The sequence below is a fragment of the Pan paniscus genome, chromosome 2 (assembly GCF_029289425.2).
Source record: "Pan paniscus chromosome 2, NHGRI_mPanPan1-v2.0_pri, whole genome shotgun sequence".
Taxonomy (NCBI): Eukaryota; Metazoa; Chordata; class Mammalia; order Primates; family Hominidae; genus Pan; species Pan paniscus.
Window position 1 is genome coordinate 54,034,433 of NC_085926.1, and position 8,757 is coordinate 54,043,189.

Consider the following 8,757-nt stretch of genomic DNA (forward strand, 5'->3'; position numbering starts at 1 on the left):
AGGGATCCAATCCATTCTGTTTAGTAGCCGCTTATGACTCCACTGCTTGGGTGGCCTGATGGATCCTGATCTCTAAGCACTCTGAGGCCTACCCACTGCTTTTGCAGTGCATCAGTTCTGGTGGACCCTCAGAATTGCCCCATTGTGCTGGGTCATTGTGAAAGTGTGTGCTCTAAACATAAACCTCCTAAAAATAGTCTTTCTGAGTTTGGTGCTTGTGTATCTCTCAGTGAATGTCTGCCAACTGGGGCCGCAAGGCTTCCATTAACAAGAATCTCTGAGCAGGTCCTGGGGCCTCCGAAGGAAGTGGAGTCAAGCCTCTGCCACTCCTTCCAGGGCTGAGGAGTGCTCTGCATTTGAAAAGGCGGGTGCGTGATACCCTGGATGACATCCCGGTATGAGCTCATCTTCCAGGAATGAAAAGGAGGTGTTCTTTGCCTTCAGGCAGGTGAGACTTTTGCCCTGTACACTTGCTTCTATTGCACACTCAGTTGGCTCTTTCACTGTGCACACTACAATTAGTGAAGTCTGTTTCGTGCCTGCCACTCCAGGAACAGGCTTTAGACGGTCTTTCATGCCCCCTTTGCTTTATTCAGGGTTTTCATAAATAATCTTTCTTCTCGCTTACCTTTTCTTTTCACCTACAATATCTGAAACCACGTAGAATGTTGCCTGCATGCAGCTCAGCATCCTTGCGCGGCTCCCCTGTTTAGTTAAAGTGGTTATAGTTTTAACCTATTTATTAGTAAGTAGTTGTAATTTACTGAGGTGTTGGTGTGCAGCAGGCCTTATGCTAAGCGCTTTGTTGGAAAAAGCTCCTGGAAGCTTCACCACAGACTGCTCTTTGAGATATTTTTGTCAGCCCCGTTTTACAGAGGAGGAAAGCAAGGCTGAGGAAGTGACACACTCAAGGTCATTGAGCTAGAAAGTGGTTGCATCTGAATCTATGCCAGCTTAGAAAACCTCCATTTTTAAGCCCTCTGCCATGCAGAATTTTTGCCTCACCCCCTCTGTAGGTTCACTGTGGGTCCCCGTAAGAACAAGGTTATTCAACTTCTCAGGAGGACAAGGAGAAATTGGAGAGCCTCCAGGGAAGGCCCTGGAAAGTGATTTAGAGGATAAGAGTGAGGCTGGTGAGAAAGATTAGAGGAATAAGAGAAATTTAATCTGGAGAAATAAATCCTAGGGGCGATATTAATGGCATTCTACTGATGTCTTCATGAAAATCAATTAAAATATTTTTAAAAACAGGAGCCAGTCTACTAGTTTTATTACACGATGTGAAAGGAATGATTTGACTATAATTTATTTAATTAGTTTAGCAAATATATAGTATACAGCTACCATAGCCAGACTACAGAGTGAACAAGACAGGTGAGGACCCTCCTCTGGCAGAACTTACATTTTGGTGGCAGGGGTGGAAGAAGGAGGGAAGAGATGCAGACAGGATAAATGAGGAAAGGTTATTCAAATGGGATCATTCCAGTGATATGTGCTGTGACAACACCATGGCAGGAAGATGGGCAAGCCAGTAACTGTAGGTGGCCTTCTCCCAGAAGGGGGCATTTGAATGGAGACCTTAAAGCCATGTGAAGCTCTGGGGACAGAGTGGTCCAGGCAGAGGGACCTTGAAGTAGGAACAAGTTTGGCAAATACAAGAAACAGAAAGCAGAAGGGTGAGGCTGGGTGGCAATCTGGTGGGAGACCAAGCCAGAGCCTCACCATGCAGGGCCATAGAAAGCCACCAGGCAGAGCAGCTCTCCAGCTATGGGGGCAGGGATAATCCACTGATGGACTGTAGGAGATCAGAGGGAGAGGCGTCTGTGTGAGAGATGCTGTGGCAGCATGGACGGGGGTGTCTGGGCCTTTGGGTCTGTCTTGTGTCGATAGCACAGTAGGGAAATTGACGTGGATTCGATATTGGGGTGGGGAGAGGTGAGAGTAAAAACACTCAAGGATGACCATCAGGTTTTTGAAAAGAAGAATCAACTATTTTGTTGTCATTTTACTAGAGAGGGTTTTAAGAATACCTTCCTTGAGGGTTATTAAGCTAATACTTCCAAGCCATCCATTTATGTGACATTTGGGTCTCTGCATGTTTTCTTAGGGAGAGGATCCAACCTCTCTTCTGTTTCCTGGAAGGGAAAACCTCCCCCACACCACCTCCCAGCAACAGAAAGGTTGAGTTTGACCTAGACCAAATTCTCCCCACTCCACCTCATTTTGCAAGAAAGGAAACTGAGGCTGTGACAGTAGGTTACAGAAGGTCACACCACATCTTGTTCTTGGCAGAGTCCTAGGTCTCCTGACTCCCCAGCCAGGGCTGTCTCTGCTATATGAGCTGTGCAGGGAGGCAGAGCGTTGAACAGACATTGATTCCATCCCTCCTAACCTGGATGAAAACAAGGACTCTTTCTATTTAGAGGTCAGTTCTCTGAGTTAGTGGCCTCAGCTCTCAGTGTCTTGTCTGCCTAATAGAAATTTAAGCATGTCTGTTACTAAGAATGGTCCCCAGTATTTGAGTGCTTATGAAATGCAAATAAGATCCAGGTGTGACTGGAATTGAAATGAGGCAAGAGTGAGGTATGTGTGTGGATCTATTTTGGGGTGCAAATCATCAAGGTTTAGGGCCCATGGGAGGGTGGTGAGCTCCTCCAGGAAGTGTTCCCGTAACTGTTTTCTCAGTAAGCCCTGAATTATAGCCTATCAGACAGGATCCTGAACAGAAATCTCTGTCATCCCAGTAATACCATGAGGTACCTTTTAAAAGCAGGAGTCAGTCGTAAAGTAACCAACCCAAAGTGGAATGAATATATGTTTGTTTCTCAATTTTCACTTTCCACACTTCAGGCACACTTTTATGGCTCAGTTTCTGAAGGCCAGCAAAAGGAAACAGAAGGAAATAAAGACACACCTTTTAAAAAGCTGGTATTATGAAGAGGAAACCATAATGTTCCTGAAAGTGTGGATAGATACAATGCAGACCTCCTCTAAGAAATATCCAAATGAGATTTTAAAAACTTTATAATGACCTTTTGTGTAGCCTGGCAAAAGCAAATGCAAAACATGATGAATGTGTTACACTTATAATGCCCCTTGCCCAGAAGCTTAATTCAATGTGGAGGGAATTCAGACAGTATCCGTGGCCATGTTCCTTGAGGAATCACTGAATGCCTCAAGACCTGAGGCCAATTTTTGTGATATAGCATACTTTTAGACAAAGCTAAACTGATAGAATTCCCAGGACACAGAAATGCCTTCTCAACCAACCTTACTTTTCAGATGTACTTTTCTGGGGTTGAAGCAGGTGGTTTGTCTCAAAGAGGCCTCTGTTTAAAGGAATGTTTGCTCTTTGGGAAATGCTATCACTGGCAGCCTTGAATCACATTATCAAGTTGGTTGGCTGATTGAGAGCTTGGCAAAGATCTGAGGCAATGAGTCATGCAACAAAGTGAAGTTTTGATGAGTTAAGGAAGGGAAGGACCATCCGGAATTTGGGGGGCTGTCTAGGGTGGGGGAGCCTCTGCTGTGCACAGCCCTGGGGTGGCTATTGGTGTTGGAAACCAAGCTAGTCTCCTGGTCTGGTCCTACTGAGACAGGTCAAGGCCTTGACTTTGCAAACAGCTTGCTTTCCTTAGAAAGGACCTGGAAACATGGAGTCAGACAGTTTGTTTAACACTTTAGTCATGGTATGCACTTTTGGCCTGAGGACTGAGAGTTAGTGTCTTATTTAAATGGCAAGTTGAGGTCTCCTGCTAGATGGTAGTCTACCAGGCACAGGCTTGCAAAGGACCTAGAATTTGGTCACCTCCAAGAATGGAGCCACTTCCTCCTATGAAGAAGTGATTATTCTTGTTTAAGACCTGGAGAGAAGCTAGTATATCTCAATTTTCAGCTTAGCTAGCCAAGTTCTAGCAGGAACCGTGATAATCGAATCAGCAAAGTACATTCTGGGGGTAAAATGTTTACTATACAAAGGTTAATTCACCTCTGCAAAGAGATACTTCCTCACCCTCAGAGCTTCTACAGATTTCTGTGGAAGTATTTTTGGGTTTAGTGCCCTGACCATAAAAAAGTTGGGAAAATATATTATACTCTTGGGCCCAAGAGTAACTATCAGTCACTCCTGGAAAACTCTAAGTATCAGTGGTATTACGGTAGGAAATAATAAGAAGAGAGTAGGAATTGAATGCTTGTTGAATATTGTGGTTGGGGAGAGGAGTAAATTGAAGCTCAGAGAGCTCAGAGAGAAGGAGATAGAACTAGGATTTGAACTCAGGGCTATCTGGCTATAAAACCCGCCACATTTCTACTATTCCATGCTTGATAAGAGCAAGATTCCGTAAGCTGGTAGTTGGAAGGAGTTTCTGGCATCTGCAGAGAGGGAATGCCTCTTCATTCCTTTTTGAGACTTTTAGTTAAATCCATATGCTTTACATCAGTGTCAAGTGATCTGGGAAAGGCCCTTTTTTTCTTACTTTTGCATCTGTTCAATTAGAGAGTGGAACCGGATCACCTCTCAGGACGCTGCTGGCCCTGACTCAGTGTTTGACCAGAGTAGAGCCAGTGGGCAATTCTGGCTGTGTATTTGAAATGGATTGCGTTTGCCTTTGTATCAGAGATAAGCCAGGTGGCCACAAATCTGTTTCCTCTTCCTAGGCACATGGCTAAATTGTATTTCCCAGCCCCCTTGCATCTGTGTGGGCCTTGTGACTAAGTTCTCACCAGTGAATGCAAGGGCAGATTACTGGGTCATTTCAAGGCCAAGGCAGCTGAGAGCAGTTATGCTTCATCCAGTTCACTTTGCCCCTTCCACAACAACCTTGGAGACTATGTGATGTGGGTAATAGCATTCCCAAGATGGAAGAGGCTTGGTTTCCTGAGTCAGTGCTGGTGGAGAGCTGCCAAGGGAGCTGCCCAACCAGAACATCTCTGCATTTGACTTTGCACGAGTGAAAAATACAACTGATTGTTGAGTCACGCTATGGATACGTGGGATTGCTTGTTATAGTAGCTAATGTTAAGCGCCCTAATACAGGCATCCAGTGTCCATTCCCTCATTCCTTTTTCTGAAAGAAACAGCATCATTTTCAGTCCATATGCTCCAGAGGATTTACAATCATCTCTCAGTATCCATGGGGGATTTGTTCCAGGACCCCCACAAATGCCAAAATCCGTGGGTGCTCAACTCCCTGATATAACCTGGTGTAGTATTTGCACATAACCTACGCACATCCTCCCATATACTTTAAATCATTTCTAGATTATTTATAATACCTAACACAATGCCTACACATCACTTCATTTGTGTGGATTCATTCTAGTACTTGTTGCGCGGCAAATTCAAGTTTTGCTTTTTGAACCTTTGTAGAATATATATATTTTTTGTACTTGTGTGAAGTTTATTGATATGTTACACTTGGTGGCAGACTCCTCCCTGAACGTTTGTTGACCCAAACAGCGTCATTTCTGGATCAGTTTTAAGTTTCTGCTTTGCGAACTTTGTGAGCACGAGTCACAGTTATCTCCCAAGCAATACTGTAACTTCCAAAGGGAGCACATTTGTCACCAGATCCTGAACTTTTTTTTTTTTTTTTTTTTTTTTTTTTTTTTTTTTGAGACGGAGTCTCGCTCTGTCGCCCAGGCTGGAGTGCAGTGGCGCGATCTCGGCTCACTGCAAGCTCCGCCTCCCGGGTTCACGCCATTCTCCTGCCTCAGCCTCCCGAGTAGCTGGGACTACAGGCGCCCGCTACCACGCCCGGCTAATTTTTTGTATTGTTAGTAGAGACGGGGTTTCACCGTGTTAGCCAGGATGGTCTCGATCTCCTGACCTCGTGATCTGCCCGCCTCGGCCTCCCAAAGTGCTGGGATTACAGATCCTGAACTTTTTAAAGCTACACCTTCTACTAAGAAAGCAACAGAAAGAAAAACAAGGCTTTCTGGCCTGGGGACATCTTGTCCACTTGTAGCAAGATGAGCATTCTGGGGGCTTAAGGTAAGTTTCTGGAATTTCTCATCTGCAGGAACAGCAATGGGCACTTATACTGCAGCATATCTCTTCAAAACTTCTGACTTTGAAACAACAGCATGTCCAGAAAGAGGTTTCCATTCCTTTGCTTTCTGAGCATTTGAGCCTACTAAGATAAAAGGTGGGGCACTGGTCTTACTATCTTCGATCAGCTTGTAAGTTGGTGGATGCTGCAGAAACTGTGGATCCTTAGGATTAGATAGACAGAGTTGCTTGGGGAAAAGGCCCAGGTGCAGGTGGCAGTGATGGGTGACTTTGTTGATTCTTATCAGTTAGACAATAAGGGGTCCACATGTTAGAATATCGTCGTGGTTGTCCTGCTTCACTTGCTGCCATTGCTAATATCTGAGAAGCAAACCGAGCTGTGTCAGCTGGGACATAGGCAAACTCTGGTGAAACAGCTGTTGGAGATGGTTATGAGGGTGGGGTAGTAGTCTTAGGGGTGGCTGGTTTGGAAGAAAGATCACGAACTGCTTCAGTTTGCTCAGTGCCTAGCTCAGCATAAATGGATGGAAACTGGGTGGTTTTGTCATTACATCCTGTTCCGGTTACATTGTCTTTGTAGATTTTTCCATCTGTGTAGGCAGTTTAGATTCTGTTCCCTCTGACCACTTCATCCAGAGAAGTAGTCCCTTCTCTATACATAATAAGTTCTTTAAAATAAACTGCTGCAAACTGGGTCATGTTCGATGGGTTGGTTTTGAGAATGGCTCTGCTAATTTTCCTGAGCAGAGTCTTGAGGCCATAGGGTACGGCAAGTCTGGGCTTTGAAGAAATTATTTTGGCAGGATATCTGTAACTCAGCTTCTTTCCAGCTGTGCTCTTAAGAGCTTCCTTGTTGCCCCCTTGCTGGAATATTTTTTAAACAAATATTTTAGATCTGCAGTTGATTGAATCCATGTATGCAGAACCGCGGATATGGAGGGCTGACTGTATGAGGACTATGAGCCTGGCCAATCAGAGCATTGCATGTCTCCCACCCTTAGCCACAGAGATTGGCTTAGCAATGGGCATTTGAGCCAAGCAGGGCCTTTGGGGAAGGCTCTGTTCTACTGGCTTTGAAGCTATGATGAAGAATGCAGCTGCTGGGCACCACAACATGAAGAGAGCCTGCCTGAGGGTGGCTGCAGAAGAGAACAGACAAGAGACAGAAAGTGAGATTGGAATAATCTGCTGGCATTGTGTAAGCCCCTAGGTTCAATCACACTGGAAGCCAGATCTACCCCGGATATTTCAGTCACCAGAGCAAATAAATTCTCTCTTATTTTTGATTAAGTCATTTTGGGTTGTTTTTTTTCCTTTTGTCACTTGTTGCCGAAAGGGTATTAACTTACATCGGCAGTAAAGATGAGGAAGGTTTGAATAAAAGCAAAACGAAAGTAGCTACAGGTTCAATGGCATGCTCAGTATCATGAGCTCCTTTTGGAGTCAATTTTCTATTTTTTATAAGTCATCAATTTTTATCCACCAAATTTCAGAATGAGTGAATGAATAAAGGCCATGAAGGCCAGTGCCATGAGGAGAGTGAGCTATGCTTCAGCCAAAATACAAGAGTAGTTGGTGAAAGGTCTTTGGGGTACAACATCACCTGATCTACAGTTACATGTTATTTTCTATATAATATTTGAAAACATGATGTATTAGAACAAATTATTACAACTCTAACTTACATAATGAGTATGTATCACAGTACGGGATGTACAAATAAATGCAATACTCATAAAGTACTTGATGGATTTCTTTGACAATCAGCAGTGGTCTAGTTTGAATTCTTCCTGAACGCTGAGGCTCAATTATCATTGCAGAAATCATTGTGCTATTATAGTTAGGCTCAGTTTGGAAGCTTTAGTAATTGTTAGGAGAAGAAAAACAACCTTCATAAAACAGAAAATAGTATGTGCATTTCAATATTGAGTTTTCCTTGGTTCATACAAGTTGGCATCCTTCTTTACTCAGCCAAATTCAGAATGAATGATTGAATGAATAAATGAATGAATAACAAAGTTACATAATTTACAACCAAAAACCCAATTCTAGTTGGTTGGACAATAAGAGAGTAATAGCCCCATGAAGTTGAGAAGTCCGGAAGACCAGAAGTCAGACCCAGATAGTGAGATGAGGTCCTCCAAGACCCTCAGATTTTCTTCATGGAGCAGCGTCTTCATCTGCAGGCTTCACATGGTCCTGGCAGACCACCTTATCTTTAGCAGCAACAAGATGGCTGCAGAGTTCCAGGCTGTAACATCATTGCAACACATTCTCCAGGTTTAGAGAGAGGGTCTTCTTGCACTAGTTTTTGCAGAGGATGAGAAATCTTTCCTTGCTGGAAGGATTCAGTGATGCCCCCTCATCCCCTCGTGTGTCACTGGCCAATCCCTAGAGCCAGAGGGTCGGGAGATACTGGTTGGCTAAAGCTGATCAGGGCCTACACATTGTTGGGGGTTTCAACCTCACCTAAATCACATGGTTAGGTAGGGAGGAGGGATGGTTTCCCAAAGGAAATATGGGGACATTGTTCCCAAGAAGAGGGTGAATCAATGATGGGCAGCAGATAACAAGATGTGTTCTACAAACAGGAAGTGTGTTTGCTGCAGTAACCTTGAATGTATTTCGATAGCACCTCTTTGAAGAGCCATTTGCTTCATTTTGATACATTGAATGGTCTCTAAAGGTCATAGAAAATCTGCAGTAAATGTTATTGAAAGGAAGGAAGGTAAAGAAAGAAAGAA

General features: G+C 44.0%; 1 pseudogene; it reads right to left on the minus strand.

The window, feature by feature from the left end:
* Positions 1 to 1,293: 1,293 nt before the first annotated feature.
* LOC100991288 (uncharacterized) lies at positions 1,294 to 7,840 on the minus strand (annotated as a pseudogene).
* Between the last annotated feature and the right edge of the window lie 917 nt (positions 7,841 to 8,757).